Raw genomic sequence first — 27,495 nt, forward strand, 5'->3', positions numbered from 1 at the left:
GAGGGACGAATGGAGTGTCGTCTTCAGCGATGAGAGTCGCTTCTGCCTTGGTGCCAATGATGGTCGTATGCGAGTTTGGCGCCGTGCAGGTGAGCGCCACAATCAGGACTGCATACGACCGAGGCACACAGGGCCAACACCCGGCATCATGGTGTGGGGAGCGATCTCCTACACTGGCCGTACACCACTGGTGATCGTCGAGGGGACACTGAATAGTGCACGGTACATCTAAACCGTCATCGAACCCATCGTTCTACCATTCCTAGACCGGCAAGGGAACTTGCTGTTCCAACAGGACAATGCACGTCCGCATGTATCCCGTGCCACCCAACGTGCTCTAGAAGGTGTAAGTCAACTACCCTGGCCAGCAAGATCTCCGGATCTGTCCCCCATTGAGCATGTTTGGGACTGGATGAAGCGTCGTCTCACGCGGTCTGCACGTCCAGCACGAACGCTGGTCCAACTGAGGCGCCAGGTGGAAATGGCATGGCAAGCCGTTCCACAGGACTACATCCAGCATCTCTACGATCGTCTCCATGGGAGAATAGCAGCCTGCATTGCTGCGAAAGGTGGATATACACTGTACTAGTGCCGACATTGTGCATGCTCTGTTGCCTGTGTCTATGTCAGTGTGATCATGTGATGTATCTGACCCCAGGAATGTGTCAATAAAGTTTCCCCTTCCTGGGACAATGAATTCACGGTGTTCTTATTTCAATTTCCAGGAGTGTATGCATGCTCCTTACACGACAGTAGCCAAACAGTGGAAGTGGACAGACTACAAGCGGCAGCTTGTCAACAGCGAACAGTTTGGACATGACGTTGATTGCTCTTGGAGAAAGGCAGCTCCAACGTGTGAAATGTCAATTAGCAAGTGTCTGCATACAGTGGGAATTCAAATTGTATCGTTAATTTCAAGTTGTTTTCATTCATCTCTAAACCCAAGACTATTGATACGGCGGAGGGGGGGGGGGGGGTGTAGGGAGTCATTGGAAACATGGCGCTTGCATTAAGAAGCTTTCAGTTCCCATGGGTTTCGCTCTGAAATTTAAAGTTACTGTGCTCTTGACTGACTAGGGGTCCGACATGGTTTTTCGACTGAAGAAGGGATCCGCCAGCTGAAAAGGTTGGGAAGCCCTGCTTTAAGACATCAATATAGTGAAATATGCAAGTAGCTTACAGATGAAATAACAATCAGCTAATGGAAGAATAGGTCAACAAGACACTCGCTTGGATGCACGTCTTAAAATCCATGTTGACGCTTGTATAGATTCCGTTGCAGACGTTGCCACGTCACAACCCCACATTCTATTGAAAATTCCGACAACACAGAGCAATTTTTTACTGAGGAATTAACCATGACCTCTATTAAGCAACATTGTCAGTTTTTCCTCCAACGCTACCGTCAGCAACAGTAGCTTGATGATCTCTGGAAACATCAACGAACCCATTGTGCCTACCAAATCTGATAACAAAGCTTTCTCACGTCAGAAATTTCATTACATTACATTGATACCAACAGCAATACCGTCTGGAGTGACGCGCGTGACCGCTCTGTTGAGACGCGCACGCAGTCTGAAACAATTAACAAGCCCCATTTAAAGCATGATAACACTGACAGTAAAGACGTTGTCTGTCAACCGAAAAATGGCACACACAACGGCGCCTTGTGTCATGCAAACCTTCCCGTTCACACCACTGCTTTCCGCCTCATTGTGTGCAAACACTTCTGCTTTAGTCAACCTTTGTGCTGATGAATGCTATTTCCCACCGATCAATTTGCAAACCACATCCATACAGCAAAATCAATCTTCAACAAATAACTTTTATTTCCCTCAGATTAATGACGCGAACAATCAAACATCAGACACCACATTCAGTCTCAACACAGAACAGTTTGTTTCCGTCCGTGACGCATACTGTTGTGAATTGGCAGGAGCCAATTCACGGAGTTTGGAGGAAGCCGAAAGGCACGCATTTAAGCTCACGCAAACTGGCGTGAGGTCTGGAACAGGACAATGTAATTAATATAGCCAATAATGTACGTTGCTGCTGGAATACTTAACTTTAATCCATAATTGGTGTACATCGCTCTTGACGGTACATGTTTTACAATCTCAATAATGGCGCCTTGCTAGGTCGTAGCAACTGACGTAGCTGAAGGCTATGCTAACTATCGTCTCGGCAAATGAGAGCGTAGTTATCAGTGTAGCATCGCTAGCAAAGTCGGCTGTACAACTGGGGCGAGTGCTAGGAAGTCTCTCTAGACCTGCCGTGTGGCAGCGCTCGGTCTGCAATCACTGACAGTGGCGACACGCGTGTCCGACGTATACTACCGGATCGCGGCCGATTTAAAGGCTACCACCTAGCAAGTGTGGTGTCTGGCGGTGACACCACACATACCATAAATTTTAGATTGTCATTGCGTCACAACGCTAAATTTTTTGAAGAACAAGACGATTTCCCTTAGCCCGAATCTTTGAATTGTGCAGCTAATACTGCGCAAAATCAAACTACGTATACCCGTCACAGGCCACTGAAATACTTAGCAGTCCATTCTCGGAAGCAAAATTTTTCTAACAACAACACTTCCGTTCGGTCTACTATTGCTACGGATTCCTATGAAACCACGCATTATATCACCATTCCGTTTATCTCTTTCAAAGCAGCTACGTATAATCATGACATCCTACAGTCAGAACGCTACTACAGAAAATAAGACACAGCAACTTCGTGGAAGTCACATTCAGAATTTCATGCACGGATGCAGATGTTATTTTGAGCAAACAGTTTTACTATCGGCGATAAGCCAGCTCAATCTGATGTCACAGCCCGTAGGAATGATGGTCACAACAGTTCGAATTTATTTCAACAACCCACTTCAAACGAACAGCACATTCGTTCTGGTTACGTTAGAAAACTACAACTGGCAGCAACTTTCATAAAAAAAAAATATCTTCTGGCACAGATGACCTTAAACTGTCAAGTAACGATTGTTCTATTTCAGATAAGATTTGTGAAACCGCTTAGAGTAATACTTTCAGCACCAGTACAGAAAAGCCTAGGCCACGGAAGCGGCGTTTTGGGAGGCGTATTCGGAAGACCAGAATATACGCAGGTGTCATTTGGTGTGAAAAAGATTTTATTAACTAAGACCAGTCAGTACTATCTAACAAGACAGCCCGTCAGGATAAAGCCGAAAACAGTTCCAAATTATTTTCGCAACAGACTATGCAAGGGGAAGAATATATTTTATATTCAATTCACCGTTTATTTAATACAAGCAAACACACAGATTCCGTTATGGCGACCCCACACACTCATCCTACACAAACCGAAAACATCTATGATAACACTGAGATTCCTCCAATGTTACAAATTATTCAAGGTCAAGTTCAAGTACAGCCTATTGAAAGCATAGAAGCAACGTCCAGACAAAGTATGATATCTGCAATAGGCAAGGCAGTCCTTGAAACCAGCAGCGGCCGCCACAGCTTACTTCAAAGCAATGTAGCGCTACGCCGACCAAAACAAAACTCTTCTCCGCATATATCAAGCCCACCGATATCAAAGCTGTTTCCTTTTCCTCGCTGTGCCCCTCTGATTTAACAGCACTGCCTAGACCCTATGAGATTAACCGCCAAATCACCAACAGCAAATCAGTCCACAATAAAATCACTAGAGCTGGATACCGTCAGCACCAAACTGTCAAGCATATTTATTTGAAAACATCGATTTCCAAAACTAAGCACATCTACATTCATCTCAAAATATTATGCCAAACAGAGCTGGATCAATTATATTGCGCTACGTAAATACAACATAGCAGATTCTGCCATCATAAAAGTTACTTTTTACACCTTTTTGATTTCCTGGACTACGACGTCACACACGATTTTGACACTGATACACTGAATTTGTCTATTTTTTTACGTCTATTGTAGCTCTGTAACACTTGAATGATACGTATTGAATTTCCATTTCCATCGTATAGCAATAATGAGAAACTACTAAAATGCCAATAAGTTAAGTTTTGGCGCCAAGGATACGGCAGCGATTATGAACGAAACTATACGCACGCTTATTTCAGTAGAAGAATTTAAAAAGGAAATTTTACGGCATTTATTCTACCAAATTTCTATGTAACCAGCTAGTTTATTTATGGTACAGATATACACCAATTTTGACGACCTAGATTATTTCTTCACTTCGACGTCTTACATTCTGAAGACATCACAGTACTGCTATACCTATATTTTTTTAACATTTTTCAGCCTTGCATAATATTTTTGCTGCCTTTCAGGAAATATGATACTTGTCATTTGTCTTGCGTTACCAGTAAATCTCAATTTATGCTTATTTTAGTTCTACATGCGAGTCCACATACGTATGAAACACCCCAGACTTTTACTTGGCACACTTCCTAAGATTATACAAATTCTAATGGTACCTTGTTTCCACGATTCCTTGATTATTCAGCATTTTGTTTGGTGGCGACGTGCCCAGCAAGGAGAACCGTAAGCTTAGGCATTGCACATTTTTCTGTTTTCATACATATGTGCATGAAAACAACAGCTGAAAGAGATACCATTTATTTTGACATGTGTCCAGTGGATCACATCTCTTCGGTGGTCTTATCGATGCAAACTGCAACTCAAACATTTTTGTATAGTAATAATTTGTGTCCTTTTTGTATAGAGCGTCTATATATATTATGTTCATTTATTTCTGATGCTATTTTGTCTTTACCGATACCATGAGATGTTCCTTTCTTTATGATGTCATGCTACTCCACTTTGCCATTATTGCACGCCCTATGCTATATAATATTACTACTGACATTTATGCTATTGTCTGATGAATTATCATTAAATTTTATGTTAGATTTGTCACTCTTTGTAATTTACAATGTTGCCATGCTTCATTTATGCCCAGTCTTGTGCTCTAATTTGCTGTATATCTCTTGTACTTGATGATGTCACTAGTTTACTTGCTTTCGCATATGTAGATTTAAGAAATCAGTGTACCCAGTAACACATGTCCATTGCATATACTCATCCATTTTGTATATATGCAGAATCAATGTACCAAAGTCTCATTGTATCCAAACGAGTCATTAAGCTCATAAATAGAAGCACATGGAAGTGCAGAAAATGCAGTACATAGAAAGCACGACATAAGCAACTTATATGGAATATTAAACACCATCGACACTTCTCACACTGTTTCCTGGCAGGCTTTTATAACCATTTTTCTATTGGTGTACTAGGTACAATAGGTAAATTGCCTATAAAGATTTAGGATTAAGGATATTTTTTCTGCATTTTGTGTTAGGTATAAGAGTATTGTTAGATTATTTACTGAGTGTTCATACCATGTGCTGCACCAATTTTTTAGAGTAATGAGGGAATATTGATGTTTAATGAGAGTTCATGCCCTGAGCTACACTCCAATAAAGAGGATTATATTGACATATATATTTATGATTTTTCTAAAATGATATTATATGATGCTAGCATGTATTTTGTGTCCTTCCTACGAAAATCTGTCTTACCTTGTGCCAAATAATTGTGGGAGAGTGCCACAGAAGCTTTGACACCTAAATTTTTTTTCACCATTCCTTATTGTATATGACATTGCCTTCTTATGTTAGCATGCATGACCGCCTTCTTTTTGTTTTCAGGCTAATAATCACATTTCTAGGTTGATAATTACATTTCCAGGTTCCACTATTTCCGCAATTCATTCGCATCTTTGCATATTTATCTCAAGATTTACTGTGATATGTTTAATTTCCCTAGCTGTATTACACTTAGTACTCCTGTCTTTATGCTTGCATATACTATAATCACATTTTTTCTTTTGTTTGACCATAGCAGTTCTTGACTCAAGATGAATGACAATTGGCTGTTAATCATTTTCTTTGCAGATGAAGTGCACTGCCCTTATCAACCATTCCCATACCCTTCCCTGTAGATATTCACATTGTTAGAGATATAGGTCATTTAATAGATAGTTACTCACCTGATACCATATTTTGATTCTATGATTCTATTTGTCTAATATGTATTCATACAGGCCATACAGAGCCGTACTTTCATATAATACTGCTATTTAGGCACTTTCTTCTTGCAAAAGCCATGTCGAGTTACGTAATCTCATTATGAATTATGAATAGGCCTCTGAGTGCCATATAAAGTTATAGTTAATTATATTTTATGATAGTTTCTCAGCTTTGATGTTTATGCTATGTAAAGCTAGGCCACCTTGAGCCAGAAAGATATTTTCTGTCACATTTTGCTATTAAGTCCTGCATTTATGTATGTAAAAAGGCCACTTGCAGCCTCTGATTGATATTTTCTATTCAATTGTTTTAGATATTAAGATTTGCATGTATTTCATTTATTAGGCCACTTGCAGCCCCAAACAGTTTATAGCTACTAAGATCAGCATTTATGTCTGTAAGAAAGCTACTTGGTGCCTCTGATTAATATTTTCTATACAATTGTTTTAGTTATTAAGATTTGTATGTATTCCAAGTGCAAGGCCACCTGGAGCCATTCAGTTCTTTATTTTATTGTTAGGTTTTCTTAAGTAATTATGTCTCAATATTACATATACAAGGCCACTAAGAACCACAGTATAATGTTATGAACCAGTTATGTTCTCTGTAATGCTTGGTTATTCTATGTCTGATTGGCAGCCTGATGCCACACTTATTGATGTCTTATTCAGAGTTCACTTTTAATTTTGCCTATTCACACTGATGTAAAGCGTTTTTGCTTCATCCAGTCTGTAATTTCAATAGGATACCGAACTTTTTCTGATCAGATAGAATATTCAATGTTGACGTAGGTAGAAATGTTCATGTTCCACTACCTAATCTTTGCTACCTTCTCATGCACTCAGTTACCCAGTCTCTTACCCCTTCTCATGGTATTGGAAAAATTTACTACTGTATATGTCGTTTGGTTCTCAGAAGAATCTCTACTATGAAGAGCAGTGATGATACTCGTCATCACATTACTGACGTTATGTTAATCGCCAACTATGGTTGTTGGTCATTTGTTGCCGAGTACCTCTTGTATCTCGGTACATGACTGAGGAAAATAATATGGAGTTCAGAAGTCTTGGTACGTGAATGCAATTCGTATTGATTGTTGAACCTGCACAAAAAAAAAAGAAATGGACTTTATGATGCAGTCAATTCAACATGCTCATAGGATTCAGCCATGACTCTTCCTTTCCCTTGCCTAATCCTATGCCATTATTTTGATGTATAGGATTGAATACTCATTCTGCTTTACATGATTTATTTTTCAGTAACCTTGTTCACAAGACAATTAACTCATATTATAACCATATCATGATTCATTCAAATTTGTTAAACCCCGCTGGAGAGTTGTGAAAGGAGTCTACTGGGGCACCCTTGTGTGTGGCACCTGAATAAGATAAGAATATTAATAAATGAAAATGGAACTAGTATGCTACAAAATGAATGTCTCTGATAGGCTCTATAATGCGTATCGCTGACTGTGCATGACCACAGAGCCAAAGATACTGCTTCTGGTCTGAGATAGTATTGGAGTAAGTAGCTGGCTGTGAGGGAAAGACGATGGAGTGGGCAGTTTTTTTGGTGTGCTGTATGAAGCCACCGCGTGCTAGATTAATTTAGATATGTCATTATTGTTTAACTTGGAAGCTGAAGTCTTCATGCAAGCAAGGTAAAGATGTTAAATAATTATGATTTCTGTTTCTGCCAGCACATTAGTATAGATGAGTTGGCTGATAATTTTAATGGTCGAGTAACTCCAGAATGTATGTAAAACGTTTTGATAAAAGGGCTAGTTAGTTTTTTTCACTTTTGTAATGTTTTTAATATTTTTTGACAGAGCTATATGTAATTTGATGATTTTCATTATGTTGGATTAGTGAAACTAGATAATACTTGCTGTTTAAATCTCATTGTTTGTGAATCAATTGTGAGTAATGTAATTTAAACTGTCAGATGTTTTTGAAAAGTCAAACTTAACTTGCAATAAAATTTTGCTAAAAAAACTCAGTTTTAGTAATTCACCACAATCAGTGCCCCGCCTCCCTGTCCGGGTCGTATATTTTTTAAAGAAGTTGGATTTTCTTAAATGTTCTCCTTTATCAGCCAAAAGAATTTCATGTGCATTTCAAAGTGTTACGGTCAGCATTGCACACTGCTCAACCTGTGGCTAGCATTTATACATACATTTTTAAGAGAGACCAGAATACATCGCATTCCACCATTGCTGCTCTGCTCTGGAGGTAAGACAATTTAATTTATTTGTTAGGTGCACAGGTACCAAAGTTATCAGTTTTGAACAGGCCGAGATGATTCAGTGCCTAAGAGGCTGAATGTATTTTGCATTGACTGTATTTCTTTATTGGTATTGGGAGTTGCATTTCCCTAAGCTTTGCTAACAATAACACAAAAGACACACACCACTTGTACTTACAACACGCAACACAACAATTCGAGTTCAGTACTTATTCCACAGATCATAAAGTTATTTTCATTTTTTTAAAAGAACTTTACACTGTTAGCACGACAACTCTACGCAACCTCTGCTGCTCTAGGTCGTTAAATGAAGGCTGTCGGCCACTGCATTGTCCATGGGGAGAGACAATGCATTAAATGTCGTATTCTCGGCACGCTCTTGACACCGTGGGTCTCGGAATATTGAATTCCACTACGAATCCCGAAATGGAATGTCCCATGCGTCTATGTCCAACTAGCACTCAGGTTTCATAATCTGTTAATTCCGCTCGTGTGGTGCGGTCATAATGATGACGGAAACCTTTTTGCTTGAATAACCTGAGTACAGTTGGCAGCTGTGACAATGCACTGCCCTTTTACACCATGTCTACGCGATACTACAGCCGTCTGTGTATGTAAATAACGCTATCTCACTACTTTTATCACCTCAGTGTAATTCCGGAGATATGATGCTTTCTACGTGGGAGTTGGATTGCGTAAATAATCAGGATAGCGGCGATTACTGGTAGTTATTATCCATGCAAATTTTTATCAATTTACTGTAGTTTGTTTATTTGTGTTGTATACATAGTTCCGCGTAGTCAGCGCGTACACAACTTTCCCACTAGAGCGCGCCCCGCTAAGCACAACAGTGCAGGCGCAGCGCTCGTCTGTCTCTGCACTACGAGATGGCGCTGCCTTAGAGACGGACCAAATTCTGCCTCCGCCGATCCAGGTATTAATATGTAATGCAGCCTAGGAGATTGCTGCTAATGTAGAACCTTTTCTCCTCACGGATCACACTCGTGCAGTGATACATGAACACGTGAGGTATTATAATGAGTGTACAGACCTCCGATTAGTCAGTCTGCATTTGTCTGCATTAGTCTGCATTTGTCTGCATCAGTCTGTACCAGTCTGCATTAGTCTGTACCAGTCTGTACGAGTTCTACATTTGTCTGTACCAGTCTATAGTCAAGTTTCAGTCTGCGCCTAATAAGATTACCATATTCCTGTACATAGCCATGAAGATAAAGGAATAGACACTTTTGTCAAGTATCCGAGATATATGTGAGAATACGATTAACGTACAAAGACCAAAGGAACTTCAGATTTTCAATTGTAAACAACATCCAGAATCAACTTACGTAATGTCTATGCTTTTTATTATTTTAATAAATGTGTGTGGAAATTAATCAAGTTCTGTTTAAAGTTGGCCACCGTCAATCTGCTACTCTAAGCGTGCAAGTGGCATTTCTTTCGTCTGACCTAACGGCAGAAGATAAACACGCCACGATAAGACCACGAGACATATTGCTGACACTCGCCTACTTTGTTAGAGCGACAAGTCAAATAATCTGATGGTGTGTGCACCGAAGGTCTTACAGTACGCACACCACAATTTGTCATTATGTTCAATTTACTTACCGACTGTCGAACACACACTGCCCTAAAACCTGTTTCCAGGTAGCTGAGCTGCCAGTGTTTACTCTCCAGCAGTGTCAGTCGTCCGGACCGACAACAGCATTTCGCTCATCTAGCAGCGATTGGTCTGACAGTAGTCGGCCGTAACTTTAGGGTGAGACTGACCTTTCGTTGAGAGGAACTCGTCCGAGAGCTGTTGGCGCCTGCTAGGTGAAGTGGTGCTGCCCCGCGCTGCCCTGTGGGAGGGACAGGTGTGTGTCAGCTCTGCGCGCTCGCCCACTGCCGACTCCGGACTGCCAACAGCTAGATGGCCCCCACATTGCGTGGGATCAGCTGCTGCGCGTCAGAAGTGCAAGGTCCGGGCAGCCGCAACCACTGCGGTTCTTCCTGTGTACCGACGCGGCGTGCGCTCACAGCTTCTAGTGCTCTAACCAGGGGAGACCGTGTGGGCCCCTGCCCACTCGTCTCGTATAGGGTGCCTAAGGGATGCTGCGTTCTCGGAATGCTATACAACAACTGAAGAAAATCACATTTATAGTTTTTATTATAATTAAGAAGATTGGTCACAGCTGCAAAATACTAACGCGAATTCTTTACAGACGAATGGAAAAACTGGTAGAAGCCGACCTCAGGGAAGATCAGTTTGGATTCCGTAGAAATGTTGGAACACTTGAGTCAATACTGACCCTACGACTTATCTTACAAGGGAACCTCCCCATCGCACCCCCCTCAGATTTAGTTATAAGTTGGCACAGTGGATAGGCCTTGAAAAACTGAACACAAATCAATCGAGAAAACAGGAAGAAGTTGTGTGGAACTATGAAAAAAATAAGCAAAATATACAAACTGAGTAGTCCATGCGCAAGATATGCAACATCAAGGACAGTGTGAGCTAAGGAGCGCCGTGGTTCCGTGGTTAGCGTGAGCAGCTACGGAACCAGAGATCCTTGGTTCAAGTCTTCCTTCCAGGGCAAAGCTTAATTTTTTATACAGCCTATACAGAACAGAAGGATCAGGCATTTTACAATTTTAGTGTGGGAGTAGACGTGATTACCATTCCTCCAGGTTGTACACCTCTTGTGCAACCGTTAGATGTGTTTGGTTTTCGGCAAGTGAAATGCATTGTGAAAAGATTCTATGATTTTGCGAAGCTGCATAGAGTAGTATTGTTTACGTGATGGTGTGTCAATTATCAAAGTTCAGGCACACACACATAATCAACTTCGCTCTCCAAAATTCCAGGACATGTTCAGATTTGCTTGGACATAAGCAGGATTTCACGGTCTACACACGGAAAAATTTGAAAACGTTAAAAACGTATGTTTTGACAGAGCACGTGGAAAACTGTGCGACTGTGAAACTGTTGCATTCATTTGTTGCAGTTTATGTGACAAACTCTTATGTTTTCATCACTTTTTTGGGAGAAAACCTAAATCGGGCAAGGTAGAAGAATCTTTTTACCCATTCGCCAAGTGGGCAAGTTAAGTGGGTCGACAATATATTCCTGTCATGTGACACACATGTCGTCACCAGTGCCGTATAGAATATATCAGACGTGTTTTCCTGTGGAGGAATCGGTTGACCTATGACCTTGCGATGAAATGTTTTCGGTTCCCATTGGACAGGCACGTCCTTTCGTCTACTAATCGCACGGTTTTGCGGTGCGGTCGAAAAACACAGACACTAAACTTATTACAGTGAACAGAGACGTCAACGAACGAACGGACAGATCATAACTTTGCGAAAATAAAGAAAGTAAACTTTTCACTCGAGGGAAGACTTGAACCAAGGACCTCTCGTTCTGCAGTTGCTCACGCTAAACACGGGACCACGGAGCTCCTGAGCTCATACTCTCCTTCATGCTGCATATCTTGCACATGGACTACTCAGTTTGTATATTTTGCTTATTTTTTTCATAGTTCCACACAACTTCTTCCTGTTTTCTCGATTGATCTGTGTTCAGTTTTTCAAGGCCTATCCACTGTGCCAACTTATAACTAAATCTGATGGGGGTGCGATGGGGAGGTTCCCTTGTTAGAAGAAAGATTAAGGAAAGGCAAACCTACGTCTCTACCATTTTTAGATTTAGAGAAAGCTTTTGACAATGTTGATTGGAATAATCTCTTTCAAATTCTGAAGGTGGCAGGGGTAAAATACAGGGAGCGAAAGGCTATTTACAATTTGCACAGACAGCAGATGGCAGTTGTAAGAGTCGAGGGGTATGAAAGGGAAGCAGTGGTTGGGAAGGGAGTGAGATAGGGTTGTAGCCTATCCCCGATGTTATTGAATCTGTATATTGAGCAAACAATAAAGGAAACAAAAGAAAAGTTCGGAGTAGGTATTAAAATCCATGGAGAAGAAATAAAAACTTTGAGGGTCGCCGATGACATTGTAATTCTGTCAGAGACAGCAAAGGACTTGGAGGAGCAGTTGAACGGAATGGAGGGTATAATATGAACGTCAACAAAAGCAAAACGAGGATAATGGAATGTAGTCGAATTAAGTCTGGTGATGCTGAGGGTATTAGATTAGGATACGAGACACTTAAAGTAGTAAAGGTTTTGCTATTTGGGGAGCAAAATAACTGACGATGGTCGAAGTAGAGAGGACTGGCAATGGAAAGGAAAGCGTTTCTGAAGAAGAAAACTTTGTTAACATCGAATATAGATTTAAATGACAGGAAGTCGTTTCTTAAAGTATTTGTATGGAGTGTAGCCATGTATGGAAGTGAAACGTGGACGATAAATAGTTTAGACAAGAAGAGAATAGAAGCTTTCGAAATGTGGTGCTACAGAAGAATGCTGAAAATTAGATGGGTAGATCACATAACTAATGAGGAGGTATTGAATAGAATTGGGGAGAAGGGGAGTTTGTGGCACAACTTGACTAGAAGAAGGGATCGGTTGGTAGGACATGTTCTGAGGCATCAAGGGATAGCCAATTTAGTATTGGAGGGCAGCGTGGAGGGTAAAAATCGTAGGGGGAGACCAAGAGATGAATACACTAAGCAGATTCAGAAGGATGTAGATTCCAGTAGGTACTGGGAGATGAAGAAGCTTGCACAGGATATTGTAGCATGGAGAGCTGCATCAAACCAGTCTCAGGACTGAAGACCACAACAACAACAACAAGAAGATTGACAATACTTAATTTTGAATTTACAACGGTGTCGCAAGCGATGGGCGACATGCAAACAGTCAATGTCTTTTGTTATATGCAAGGTCTATGTAAGCAATGGATATGGGTGGCTAATAACTGTTATCGTAGTGACGGTCTGCAACAGTGCCGGTCCTGTACTGTGCTTGTCTGCAGTCTCGATCTGGTACTGGCAGAAGCGGCGCTGTATTCTCTTCGGCTAGAGGGCTACCCTGTCATGGTGCGGTCCTTGTCAGCGCATTATTGGCTGACGTCATCTCACAGCCTTCATTGCTCTCGTGTTCGTCATCTTCGTGGCGGCGCTTGTGGCTACTCCGGAACAGACCTGACTCAGTGTCCCGCCGATCTGCACTAACTTCCGCATAAACAAAGCCAAACGCGATGATTGGTCAGGAGCCGTAACACAGTCGCACTAGGTCTTACTTATGTATTAGATGTCTTATTACGAATTTACATCAAACGAAACTTTAAGATATTCGAATGTATTAAGAGTCATTAAAGTTTCCCTTAATCACACTTTAGCTATGTAGTTTTTATTTCAAAAATCGTGTATAGCCACAGTCTCTGGACTGATGTGCTCTGATTGTCGCGCTGTTAGTACGCAGCATGAAAATGGCAGAGACTGCTTCCTGCTCCGTATTGAAACACTGTTAAAAAGTGCCCAGAAATAGGTTGGTTATTCTTAATCTTTTTCATTCATTTACAGAAAAAAATCGACTTTGAAGCTTTCTGAGGGAATGCATTTCGTACATTCAACTTCTCAGCGCGTCAGCAATCGTTGGTTAATACACTCCTGGAAATGGAAAAAAGAACACATTGACACCGGTGTGTCAGACCCACCATACTTGCTCCGGACTCTGCGAGAGGGCTGTACAAGCAATGATCACACGCACGGCACAGCGGACACACCAGGAACCGCGGTGTTGGCCGTCGAATGGCGCTAGCTGCGCAGCATTTGTGCACCGCCGCCGTCAGTGTCAGCCAGTTTGCCGTGGCATACGGAGCTCCATCGCAGTCTTTAACACTGGTACCATGCCGCGACAGCGTGGACGTGAACCGTATGTGCAGTTGACGGACTTTGAGCGAGGGCGTATAGTGGGCATGCGGGAGGCCGGGTGGACGTACCGCCGAATTGCTCAACACGTGGGGCGTGAGGTCTCCACAGTACATCGATGTTGTCGCCAGTGGTCGGCGGAAGGTGCACGTGCCCGTCGACCTGGGACCGGACCGCAGCGACGCACGGATGCACGCCAAGACCGTAGGATCCTACGCAGTGCCGTAGGGGACCGCACCGCCACTTCCCAGCAAATTAGGGACACTGTTGCTCCTGGGGTATCGGCGAGGACCATTCGCAACCGTCTCCATGAAGCTGGGCTACGGTCCCGCACACCGTTAGGCCGTCTTCCGCTCACGCCCCAACATCGTGCAGCCCGCCTCCAGTGGTGTCGCGACAGGCGTGAATGGAGGGACGAATGGAGACGTGTCGTCTTCAGCGATGAGAGTCGCTTCTGCCTTGGTGCCAATGATGGTCGTATGCGTGTTTGGCGCCGTGCAGGTGAGCGCCACAATCAGGACTGCATACGACCGAGGCACACAGGGCCAACACCCGGCATCATGGTGTGGGGAGCGATCTCCTACACTGGCCGTACACCACTGGTGATCGTCGAGGGGACACTGAATAGTGCACGGTACATCTAAACCGTCATCGAACCCATCGTTCTACCATTCCTAGACCGGCAAGGGAACTTGCTGTTCCAACAGGACAATGCACGTCCGCATGTATCCCGTGCCACCCAACGTGCTCTAGAAGGTGTAAGTCAACTACCCTGGCCAGCAAGATCTCCGGATCTGTCCCCCATTGAGCATGTTTGGGACTGGATGAAGCGTCGTCTCACGCGGTCTGCACGTCCAGCACGAACGCTGGTCCAACTGAGGCGCCAGGTGGAAATGGCATGGCAAGCCGTTCCACAGGACTACATCCAGCATCTCTACGATCATCTCCATGGGAGAATAGCAGCCTGCATTGCTGCGAAAGGTGGATATACACTGTACTAGTGCCGACATTGTGCATGCTCTGTTGCCTGTGTCTATGTGCCTGTGGTTCTGTCAGTGTGATCATGTGATGTATCTGACCCCAGGAATGTGTCAATAAAGTTTCCCCTTCCTGGGACAATGAATTCACGGTGTTCTTATTTCAATTTCCAGGAGTGTATATTGAAAAACTAAAAACAAGTCTCGATTGCGAAAAAAGCACCTAGTGTTAAGTGTTCAAATGGCTCTGAGCACTATGGGACTCAACTGCTGTGGTCATCAGTCCCCTAGAACTTAGAACTACTTAAACCTAACTAACCTAAGGACATCACAGACACCCATGCCCGAGGCAGGATTCGAACCTGCGACCGTAGCAGCAGCGCGGCTCCGGACTGGAGCGCCTAGAACCGCACGCCCACCGCGGCCGGCTGTTAAGTGTTAACCCAGGATTCGCCGTAGATAACTATACCTTCTTCAGAACAACAATAAAACCCACAAGTGCCCAAGAAGACCTTTGTCAATGATTAAAAGAACACCATAACTATACATTTATAAACGAAAAAGAAAAGAAAAACACAAACAGTACATATGTACAAAGTCAAAACCACTACTTAACTTAATGGTGTACGCTCCACCTCACACCGGCCCATGTTCGATGGGCCATGACCCGCCATAAACTGCAGCTACAAATGGTCGCTCACTTACAGGCCTGACCCACTACCTATTCACATGAGCAAGACAAGGGAAGTTACTTGAATGCGCATGCGCATACGAATACGAGAAAGCATAGCGTTGTGCAAACGGCTCATGCGCCGAGCCCTCCAGTTAATATGGAGTTACTTCATGCCAAGGTTAAGGGCTTAAAACTGGATGTTTTCGAAGAAATGCAGATCTTTAAGCATCTGCAACATGCCCAAGACAATATCCTTAATGACCAACTCCTACTAAGAAATAGAAAATTTTTGGAAGGTTACGCGCCTTTACTTTGTTCTTCATACTTGTAAATCTGATGATCTGGGGATTTTCACATGCGTGCGCTGATTGGCGAACGCGGTTGGTCAAGATGTTCGTATTCTTTCTTTTTATCCTCATTTTCCTTTTACGATGAAGGTGATTTTAGCCCGTTGAACACCTCACGTTTTATCCCTATATCCTTACTACCACGACGTCTTCAGATTACGTCGTTTGATATTCGTTAATCCATGGTTGGGAATATATGGGCTACTTAGCCCCGACCCATGTATAAACTTTCTCGTATTCGTATGCGCATGCGCATTCAAGTAACTTCCCCTTGTCTTGCGCCTGTGCATAGGTAGCGGGTCAGGCTTCTATGTGAGCGACCGTTTATAGCTGTAGTTTATGGCTGGTCATGGCCCATCGAACATAGGCCGGTGTGAGGTGGAGCGTACACCATTAAGTTAAGTAGTGGTTTTGACTTTGTACATATGTACTGTTTGTGTTTTCCTTTTCTTTTTCGTTTATAAATGTATAGCTATGGTGTTCTTTTAATAATTGACAAAGGTCTTCTTAGGCACTTTTGGGTTTTATTGTTGTTCTGAAGAAGGTGTAGTTATCTACGCCGAATCCTGGGTTAACACTTAACACTAGGTGCTTTTTTTCGCAATCGAGGCGGGTTTTTAGTTTTTTAATGGATTTCGTACAGTTGATGTATAAATGCAGATTGGTTGTATAGCGGACTCGGTAGCGTAGTAGATTGATAACCTCTTGCAGTTCATGAATCGCTAGTTCAAGGCTCACCTTGTTTATCCTTTTTTTGTCGTTCAATTTCAAATAACTACATCTCGTAACTGTAATCATAATTTTTGTGAATAATGCACGTCTTCTTGTTTCAAATTACATATTGCACGCGAAATTCCAGTTTTCATTGCGCGATTCCTGTAGTTCATATGAGTCTGTGTTTCCATGTTTTTCTTCACTTAGACCTATTATTAATCGTTACACTGCTTCTCGAATTAAAGTAAATCACTTTTCTCTTTGCACTTTCGTTTTCTTTACCCTCGCCGTATTTTCTCTTTGTAAGTTTAATGAGGTTGTGTGAACGTTTTGGAATATTAACTACTATCGAATTGTTTTTATTTGTTATTGGATTAACACTGGCACATGCACACAAACATTTGGCTTTGTAGAACATAGAATCTACAGTTTCCGGTCCCAGAACATAAGTAGAAAATTCTTGAATATTCTATCTTGTTATTCGCAGACCCTCTGTCTCTTTCGCACATCTTCTGTCTCCTTCACTCATCTCCGATACATACTCTCACACTCTGTCATGCAAAGCGTTTTGAAGCATTCTCGGCCTTCTCATGAGAAAACAATGTGTTGAAAATTGATTTCGTCTCGTGACACATTTTCACCACTCACAATATTAACATGCACAGCCATAGAGAAACGGAACATGCCAACATTATAGGAAACGTTTGCTTACATGAAGTGTTCAAGATACTCTCTTGGTTACGTTTGGTTTGTACAGTGGTTTTCAACTTACGTGTAATTACACGCTGCAGCCATACATGTGCGTATGCAGACGATATTGCAATTGTGGTAAGAGATGTAAACATCCTTAAAGAAATGTATGAAATAATGGAAGCACAAGGAGAAAGAACTTGATTTACGATAAACCAAAAAAATACAAAATACAAGGTAATATTCAGATCTAAGGCAAGAAGAGACTCCCTACACTACGCTTGTCCGCCCTCTTTTAGAATACTGCTGTGCGGTGTGGGATCCTTACCAGATAGGGCTGACGGAGTACACCGAGAAAGTTCAGAGAAGGGCAGCACGTTTTGTATTATCGCGAAATAGAAGAGAGAGTGTCACTCAAATGGTACAGGATTGGGGATGGACATCATTACAACAAAGGCGTTTTTCGTTGCGACAGAATCTACACCAACTTTCTCCTCTGAATGATAAAATATTTTGTTGATGCCGATCTACATATGGAGAAACGATCATCATCATAAAACAAGGGAAATAAGAGCTGGCACAGAATGATATAGATGTTCGTTTTTTCCGCACACTGTACGAGATTGGAATAATAAGAGAATTATTGTGGAGGTGGTTCAGTGAACCCACCGCCAGGCACTTAAATGTGATTTGCAGAGTATCCATCTAGATGTCCATGTAGTAGTACGCCACATGAATTGGTTTCGTCTAATAAATGTTTTAAAGGTGTCAGCTACTTCTATTATTTAGATATCCTCTTAACCAGTGACCATAGTATAATGTATTAGAGAAAGGATAGAAGCAGGAGACAGAGCCTATTAGGCAAACTTACATGTATTCAAGAATACCGTAATTACAAGAGCAACTAACTTAAGAGCATACTATTCCCTTGTGCGACCATACTATTCAGAAATGTGGACGATGACAGAAACAGATATGAACAATCTAAGGGCATTTGAAATGAATGTCCTGAGTAAAATTTGTGACCCATGTGAGAGGCAGAGGATTGTGAAGTTTTTTAAATCCCAACGAATATGCTGGTTAGAACATACGAATGACTGATAACATGATGCCAAAACGAACAATGAAAGGCAGATTGTGGTCCACGAGAAGGTAGAGCCGACCAAGAGCTAGATGGCTGGACAATGTGTTGGCTGACTATACCAAGATGGAGATTCGAGGATGGAAGAGAAAAAGAGAGGACAGAGACGTGTGGAAGAAGACTTTTGAGGAAGTCAAGGCCGATCAAGAGCTGTAGTGTCAAAGAAGAAGACGAAGGGGACGAAATATATTTTTCTGATGGACAAAACAGAAGGGTTCAGTTACTTTTAAAAGATCATTGCTATTACCACTATTTCGTAACACTGTAATAGTGACTGCATAAGTTACCATTCATTTTATTTATTTCAGATATTAACGTAACGTGTGACACTATGTGGTGGAGGTCACAGCTCATTAAGTGAAAGTACGAACAACATCTTCCTCATATAGTCCACCATGCGACACATACTTCGCACTTTGTACTATGCATCTACGACAGTAAAACGGAGACATGCTTAAATACTTCATAGGAATTACTTCTCCGAGTAGTAGATAGTTCCCACAACATGCTAGAAATTCTTCATCATGCACTTCGCAGCAGTGTACAAACTAAGCGACACGACAACGCAGTAGTAACTACGTAATGGCCACTACACTACTGTATGGCTTACGCTGTTTTATCACAGGGTGGGGCAAATAGAAGTGGTCCGGACGAGTGGATGGCACAGGCAACAGCATCGCTTCCTCCCCAGTCTGTCTACAACGGATGTTCGGGATGGCTTTAGTCCCCAATACATTTTATCATAGACACACGCAAATTCGTGAGTCGGAAGTTTTAAATACCCGGATATAAATGTCAGGAATGGCTTTATCCGCCTTAAATAGAACCTTAATCTTTTGACTTGAAGCACCTGAAGATGCAAATTTAATTTGCGAAAGCGGTCCTTTTTGCATCCCGCCTGGAAGGCGGCGCGTGGGTCCGCTCCTATAAACGGAATGGGTAAGCCGAATGTAGGAAGTGAGCAGGAGGAGGTGAGGTAAGATTCTCGGTACAGCTTTTTACGTGAAAGTACATCTAATTATTAGTCAATGACATACGTAGGGCCCGTAGGTGCAAAACCGTATTCCCGTCGTAAGTAGTACATAGTCTCAATAGCAAGCTGAGGTTGAAGCGATGTTCCCAGGCCGTCTGCTCTTGATGAAATGGGCAGAATCTGGAGCGGAGCTCGTAGAGCTCTCCCGCTCCGGCTAGAGCGCGCTGTCGTCGGTTTCTGTCGTGGTGCCAACTTCAGAACTTGTATTTACGCCTTGGTATCGTAGCTATCGATACCACAGTCTTGTTGTCCAATAAAGAATTCTAAAAGCCGCAGCGGTCTTATTTATTCAGACCTACCAAATCAACCCGACGCCTACCGCAAGAGACGTCGATCATGCAGACGAATAATCCACCAGGACCTGCACGTGCATCCCTCCCGAGTGTGTGTTGTTCATGCAGTAAAACCATCAGATGCTCCTCAGCGCCTCCAGTTTTGTGAGTGGCCGTTCACTGAGACAACAGTGAATGACATGGACAGGGATCTGTTCTTTATGTCTGAAGAAGCCTGGCTTCACCTAAGTAGTTATGGCAACTCAGAGAATCACAACTTTCGGGAAGCGGAGAATCCGCACAACTTCCACGAAACGCCATTACGTAACCAGAAGGTTGGGGTCTGGTGTGCCGCGTTATTGGTCCTATCTTCTTTCATCAACCACTGACTTCCGGACATTTTTTTTATTAGTACTTGTTCCATAGATCATGAATACAACACTTTGTAATGATGTGGAACGTGTCAGGCTAATAAAAGGTGTCTGTACAAGATATTACATTATACAAAATATTACATGACACTTAATATTTTTAATTTTTTTTGGGTGGAGAATGGGGAAATTACCCACTTACTATACCCAAAAATTCATCTAATGAGTAGAAGGAGTTGCCATTCAGAAATTCTTTTAAATTTCCTTTTAAATGCTATATGGCTATCTGTCAGACTTTTGATGTATTAGGTAAGTGACCAAAGATTTTTGTGGCAGCATAATTTACCCCCTTCTGAGCCAAAGTTAGATTTAACCTTGAGTAGTGAAGATCATCCTTTCTCGTTGTGTTGTAGCCAGGTACACTGCTGTTACTTCTGAATTCGTTCGGATTGTTAATAACAAATTTCATAAGTGACTATATATAGTCAATTGTGAGGCTACAGTGAAGATCCCTAGCTCTTTAAATAACTGTCTACAGGATGATCTTGGGTGAGCTCCAGCAATTATTATTACACGCTTTTGAGCAAAGAACACTCTTTTACTCAGTGATGAGTTACCCCCGAATATGATGCCATATGAAAGCAGAGAATGAAAATAGACGTGGTAAGCTAATTTACTGAGATGTACATCGCCAAAACTTGCAATGACCCTAATAGTATAAGTAGCTGAACGTTTCACCAGATCTGCAGTGTGTTTTTCCAGTTCAACCCCTCATCAGTCCATACACCTACAAATTTTGAATATTCTACATTAGCTACCGATTTCTGGTCGAATTCTATATTTATTAATGGTGTCATTCCATTTACTGTGTGGAACTGTATGTACTGTGTTTTGTCAAAGGTTAATGAGAGCCCATTTGCAGAGAACCACTTATTGATTTTCTGATAAACATCGTTTACAATTTCATCAGTTAATTCTTGTCTGTTGGGTGTGACAGCTATACTTGTATCATCGGCAAGAAGTACTAGCTTTGCATCTTCGTGAATACAGAATGGCAAGTCATTAATATATATTAAGAACAGCAGAGGACCCAAGACCGAACCTTGCAGCACCCCATTCTTGATTGTTCCCCAGTTTGAGGAATCACCAGTTTTGCATATTATGTGAACTGCTTATTTCAACTTTCTGCACTCTTCCAGTTAGGTATGATTTAAACCATTTGAGCGCTGCCCCATTCATACCACAGTACTTGAGCTTATCTAGAAGTATTCCATGATTTACACAATCAAAAGACTTTGAGAGATCACAAAAAATCCCAACAGGTGACTTCCGATTACTTAGAGCAGTTAATATTTCATTAGTGAAAGTATATATAGCGTTTTCCATTGAAAAACCTTTCTCGAAACCAAATTGACATTTTGTTAAAACTTTATTTTTACAAAGGTGTGAAGCTACTGTACAATACATTACTTTTTCGAGAATTTTGGATAAGGCAGTCAGAAGAGAGATTGAGCGGTAGTTGTTGACATCAGACGTATCCCCTTTTATCTGCAGTGGTTTAACAATGGCATACTTCAGTCTATCTGTGAAAATACCCTGCTTCAGGGAGCTATTACATATGTGACTAAGAATCCCACTTATCTCTTGGGAACGAGCTTTTATTATCCTGCTGGAAATGCCATCAATCCCATGTGAGCTTTTATTCTTGAGAGAGTTTATTATCTTTACTTTACTCTGCCAACATTTTGAAACCATTTGTGGGAGCATTAACGGAGGAGGCAAAGACCTGCAGTTACTTCCAACAGACTGAAATATCTGCTCATACAGCCAGCCGAACCCTGGAGCACATTTACACAATCTTCATTCCTGAAGGAGTTGTTAGCAGAGGTCAGTCTGGTCGCGGCCCTAGCTGGCCATCTAGGTCACCTGATTTGTCACTGTACGATTACTTTGTGTGGGGAGCCGCCAAGTGTAAGGTGTATCGCGACAACCCTCATCGTCTTTAAGAATTGCAGCAAAACATTTCGTATGGGACTGCAGCAATCCCAACAGTCCAACTTCGATCCGCCTTCTGTAACTTGCTGACCAGGGCCCAGGGAGATGAATGGTGGTCACTCTCAACATGTTCTATAGTGAGGTTAGTACTGTATTCCCTTTCCTCTGCCGTGTTTCTTTGTATCCTGAAATTCTGTTCACCAGGTCACTTTTCTTTGCCCCACCCTGTATTATTATTATTAGATGCTTTGGTCACAGAGAAGGCATTGATGGCCTGAAGTTTTCCATTTTCTGTCAGTTTAGAAGTAAGGAGACCACAAATCAAGCGATTTACAAACATAAATTGCATAGTGCACATACACTCCTGGAAATGGAAAAAAGAACACATTGACACCGGTGTGTCAGACCCACCATACTTGCTCCGGACACTGCGAGAGGGCTGTACAAGCAATGATCACACGCACGGCACAGCGGACACACCAGGAACCGCGGTGTTAGCCGTCGAATGGCGCTAGCTGCGCAGCATTTGTGCACCGCCGCCGTCAGTGTCAGCCAGTTTGCCGTGGCATACGGAGCTCCATCGCAGTCTTTAACACTGGTAGCATGCCGCGACAGCGTGGACGTGAACCGTATGTGCAGTTGACGGACTTTGAGCGAGGGCGTATAGTGGGCATGCGGGAGGCCGGGTGGACATACCGCCGAATTGCTCAACACGTGGGGCGTGAGGTCTCCACAGTACATCGATGTTGTCGCCAGTGGTCGGCGGAAGGTGCACGTGCCCGTCGACCTGGGACCGGACCGCAGCGACGCACGGATGCACGCCAAGACCCTAGGATCCTACGCAGTGCCGTAGGGGACCGCACCGCCACTTCCCAGCAAATTAGGGACACTGTTGCTCCTGGGGTATCGGCGAGGACCATTCGCAACCGTCTCCATGAAGCTGGGCTACGGTCCCGCACACCGTTAGGCCGTCTTCCGCTCACGCCCCAACATCGTGCAGCCCGCCTCCAGTGGTGTCGCGACAGGCGTGAATGGAGGGACGAATGGAGACGTGTCGTCTTCAGCGATGAGAGTCGCTTCTGCCTTGGTGCCAATGATGGTCGTATGCGTGTTTGGCGCCGTGCAGGTGAGCGCCACAATCAGGACTGCATACGACCGAGGCACACAGGGCCAACACCCGGCATCATGGTGTGGGGAGCGATCTCCTACACTGGCCGTACACCACTGGTGATCGTCGAGGGGACACTGAATAGTGCACGGTACATCCAAACCGTCATCGAACCCATCGTTCTACCATTCCTAGACCGGCAAGGGAACTTGCTGTTCCAACAGGACAATGCACGTCTGTAAGTATCCCGTGCCACCCAACGTGCTCTAGAAGGTGTAAGTCAACTACCCTGGCCAGCAAGATCTCCGGATCTGTCCCCCATTGAGCATGTTTGGGACTGGATGAAGCGTCGTCTCACGCGGTCCTCACGTCCAGCACGAACGCTGGTCCAACTGAGGCGCCAGGTGGAAATGGCATGGCAAGCCGTTCCACAGGACTACATCCAGCATCTCTACGATCGTCTCCATGGGAGAATAGCAGCCTGCATTGCTGCGAAAGGTGGATATACACTGTACTAGTGCCGACATTGTGCATGCTATGTTGCCTGTGTCTATGTGCCTGTGGTTCTGTCAGTGTGATCATGTGATGTATCTGACCCCAGGAATGTGTCAATAAAGTTTCCCCTTCCTGGGACAATGAATTCACGGTTTCTTATTTCAATTTCCAGGAGTGTATTTCAATTTAATAATAAATCCGTCCGAATAGGCCTTGAAAGGCCGAACGGTACCGACCGACCGCCGTATCATCCTCAGCCCACAGGCGTCACTAGATACGGATATCGAGGGGCATGTGGTCAGCACACCGCTCTTTCGGCCGTATGCCCGTTTACGAGACCGGAGCCGCTACTTCTCAGTCAAGTAGCTCCTCAGTTTGCCTCACAAGGGCTGAGTGCAGCCCGCTTGCCAACAGCGCTGGACAGATGGGATGGTCAGCCATCCAAGTGCTAGCCCAGCCCGACAGCGCTTAACTTCGGTGATCTGACGGGAACCGGTGTTACCACTGCGTCAAGGCCACTGGCATATTTCAACTTGGTTGACTGTAAATGGGGTGTGCAGTGTGATGAAGCAAGTGCCACTACAAAGAGGTGTGGTCCAAAGGAAGGTTGTATTGTTACCAGTGAGTGGTGAAACGTTAGCTTTCTTTTCTGAGTTGCGCGTTGCACAAAGATGCAATGAAAATTGCTTCATCATTCTATACAAAAAGAGTATTGGAAATAATCAGTAGCAGTTGCCTCGTTGATTCCATAGTCCATGTTTTTATAAAACACCTACAAAAACTAAATATCATTTATCTTTCATTGTTTAAAAACTGTAAGTGTTCAAAGAAAAAATAGTTTTGTCACGCGCTAAAGTCGATGATGTTGTTAGCCAGTAGCTAACATCTAATTGCACTCAGGGGTAATGGTGTCAGGAAGGTTGGGAACCACTGAGTTATAATGTACAGTAAGCTCTAATTCTTAGGTTTACTACCAATGTTTGTTGTTCCAGTTGAACGAAGGTCACATGTGATTTACTTCATTTGCTTGTGTTGAGATGCGACTAACCTCATTCCTCTACTAGCATCAAGCACGTGGCCTCAACTGTTTAGTGTTCGTCACGGGCTATGGAAGCACGTACGATTAAGTGTTTAGTGTTCATTACTGACAGTGCAAGCGTGTAGCATCAGCAGTTTAGTGTTCATCACGGACTTAGTTCCCGGTACAGTCCAATGGAGTTGGCAGATGCCTATTTGCTGTACGGTTTAGCAGACGGTAATGGTCAATGTTTGTATCGGTGGGAATTTCCAGAACGACAGGACCCCGACAGGAGGAGTTTGAAGCAGTTGATCGTTGCTTTCTACATATTATGGACTATCGGACGTTTAGGCCTATTAATCGTTACTGGGACATGCCTAGAGGGACGAGGACACCTAGCTGTCGGAGAAACTTCTGCTTGAAACTGACGACAATCTTAGCGTCGGCGAAAGACAATTATCTGCTGCAAGTAATGGTGACCACATGACCGTCTGAAGAGTGCTACTTGAGGAACAGGAGAAGAGCTCTGAACCCAGGCGCCAGAAGCCATTCCTTCCGACATTATCCACGATTTGTAGCCAGGCGCTGTCGGTATAAAAGAAAGGATATTAATAATAAATTAAAACAACACAAATATGTCTTCCTCACTTCACAAGCATCGGTCCACGGCGCAAATGAAGAAGAAGGATGGAAATTTGTACTGTATTTTGTCGCGTCTAATCTTGCGTCGTACATCCGCTAGCTCTCTTTGATTCCAGCTGTTTTTAGTCTTTATGGAATGCTCTCTTCCAAATTCTGAAGGTGGCAGGGGTAAAATACAGAGAGCGAAAGGCTATTTATAATTTGTACAGAAACCAGATGGCAGTTACAAGAGTCTAGGGACATGAAAGGGAAGCAGTGGTTGGGAAGGGAGTGAGACAGGGTTGTAGCCTCTCCCCGATGTTATTCAATCTGTTTATTGAGCAAGCAGTAAAGGAAACGAAACAAAAGAAAAGTCCGCAGCTCGTGGTCGTGCGGTAGCGTTCTCGCTTCCCGCGCCCGGGTTCCCGGGTTCGATTCACGGCGGGGTAAGGGATTTTCTCTGCCACGTGATGACTGGGTGTTGTGTGATGTCCTTAGGTTAGTTAGGTTTAAGTAGTTCTAAGTTCTAGGGGACTGATGACCATAGATGTTAAGTCCCATAGTGCTCAGAGCCATTTGAACCAATTTGGACTTGGAAGAGCAGTTGAACGGAATGGACAATGTCTTGAAAGGAAGATATAAGATGAACATCGACAAAAGCAAAACGAGGACAATGAAATGTAGCCGAATTAAGTCGGGTGATGCAGGGGAAATTAGATTAGGAAATGAGACACTTAAAGTAGTAAAGAAGTTTTGCTATTTGGGGAGCAAAAGAACTGATGATGGTCGAAGTAGAGAGGATATAAAACGTAGACTGGCAATGGCAAGGAAAGCGTTTCTGAAGAAGAGAAATTTGTTAACGTCGAGTATAGATTTAAGTGTCAGGAAGTCTGAAAGTATTTGTATGGAGTGTAGCCATGTATGGAAGTGAAACATGGACGATAACTAGTTCGGACAAGAAGAGAATAGAAACTTTCGAAACGTGGTGCTACAGAAGAATGCCGAAGATTAGATGGGTAGATCACATAACTAATGAGGAGGTATTGAATAGAATTGGGGAGAAGAGGAGTTTGTGGCATAACTGGACCAGAAGAAGGGATCGGTTGGTAGTGCATGTTCTGAGGCATCAAGGGTTCACCAATTTAGTACTGGAGGGCAGCGTGGAGCGTAAAAATCGTAGAGGGAGACCAAGAGATGAATACAGTAAGCAGATTCAGAAGGACGTAGGTTGCAGTAGTTACTTGGAGATGAAGATGCTTGCACAGGATAGAGTAGCATGGAGAGCTGCATGAAACCAGTCTCAGGACTGAAGACCACAACAACATCATGAGTATATTTCGGAAGAATATCATTAGATCTCCAGATACTGTTAAGCTTCATATGACGGACAGCAATACAGGATTTTTTTTTAAGCATCATTCATACCTACAGGATACAGTATTTGCAAGAGGTGACTATTGGGAGGGCGTAAGTGGAGTTGTTTCTGTGTCAGGAAGCACTCTCCCACTTCGCTCCTTACCTTTTTTCCTCGGAAGAATGGTAGGGACCTGTGGTCGCCGGTAGGCGCAGTGAAAGAAGATTCAGAATTAGTTATTTATTTCCAAAAAAAAAATACGGGTAGCGTCCTGACGCGTGGTTGGCATCGTCTGTCAACGCCCGCTAAGGAATCGTGTCGTAAGCGGCTTTCAGCCCGCTCAAGACAGCTAGCTGACACCGCACGCTTCGTTCCAGCTGGCTGCTGCGCTGCCCCGGCTCCTGCTGTACCGCGACGCCGCAGCAGTGAGTGTGGATTTCGCGAGTATTGGACTTTCACACGCCGACATGGGAGGTGCTCTGTCCCCTGCGGCTCACCACCCTTCTTCGTCATCCGTTGTACGGCAATGATGGTTGCCGTGTGGC

The 27,495-nt window shown here is 43.3% G+C and overlaps 1 protein-coding gene across 2 annotated transcripts in view; it reads right to left on the reverse strand.

Annotated features, from left to right (window-relative positions):
• The window catches only part of LOC126106401 (uncharacterized), a 294,375-nt gene extending 284,156 nt beyond the window's left edge, over positions 1–10,219 (reverse strand). For both annotated transcript variants that reach the window (XM_049912671.1, XM_049912669.1), the window contains exon 1: positions 10,097–10,219. The gene's annotated coding sequence lies outside the window, so the exon portion shown is untranslated. The remainder of the gene's footprint in view (positions 1–10,096) is intronic.
• Positions 10,220–27,495: the final 17,276 nt, after the last annotated feature.

This window comes from Schistocerca cancellata, chromosome 10 (assembly GCF_023864275.1).
Source record: "Schistocerca cancellata isolate TAMUIC-IGC-003103 chromosome 10, iqSchCanc2.1, whole genome shotgun sequence".
Lineage (NCBI taxonomy): Eukaryota > Metazoa > Arthropoda > Insecta > Orthoptera > Acrididae > Schistocerca > Schistocerca cancellata.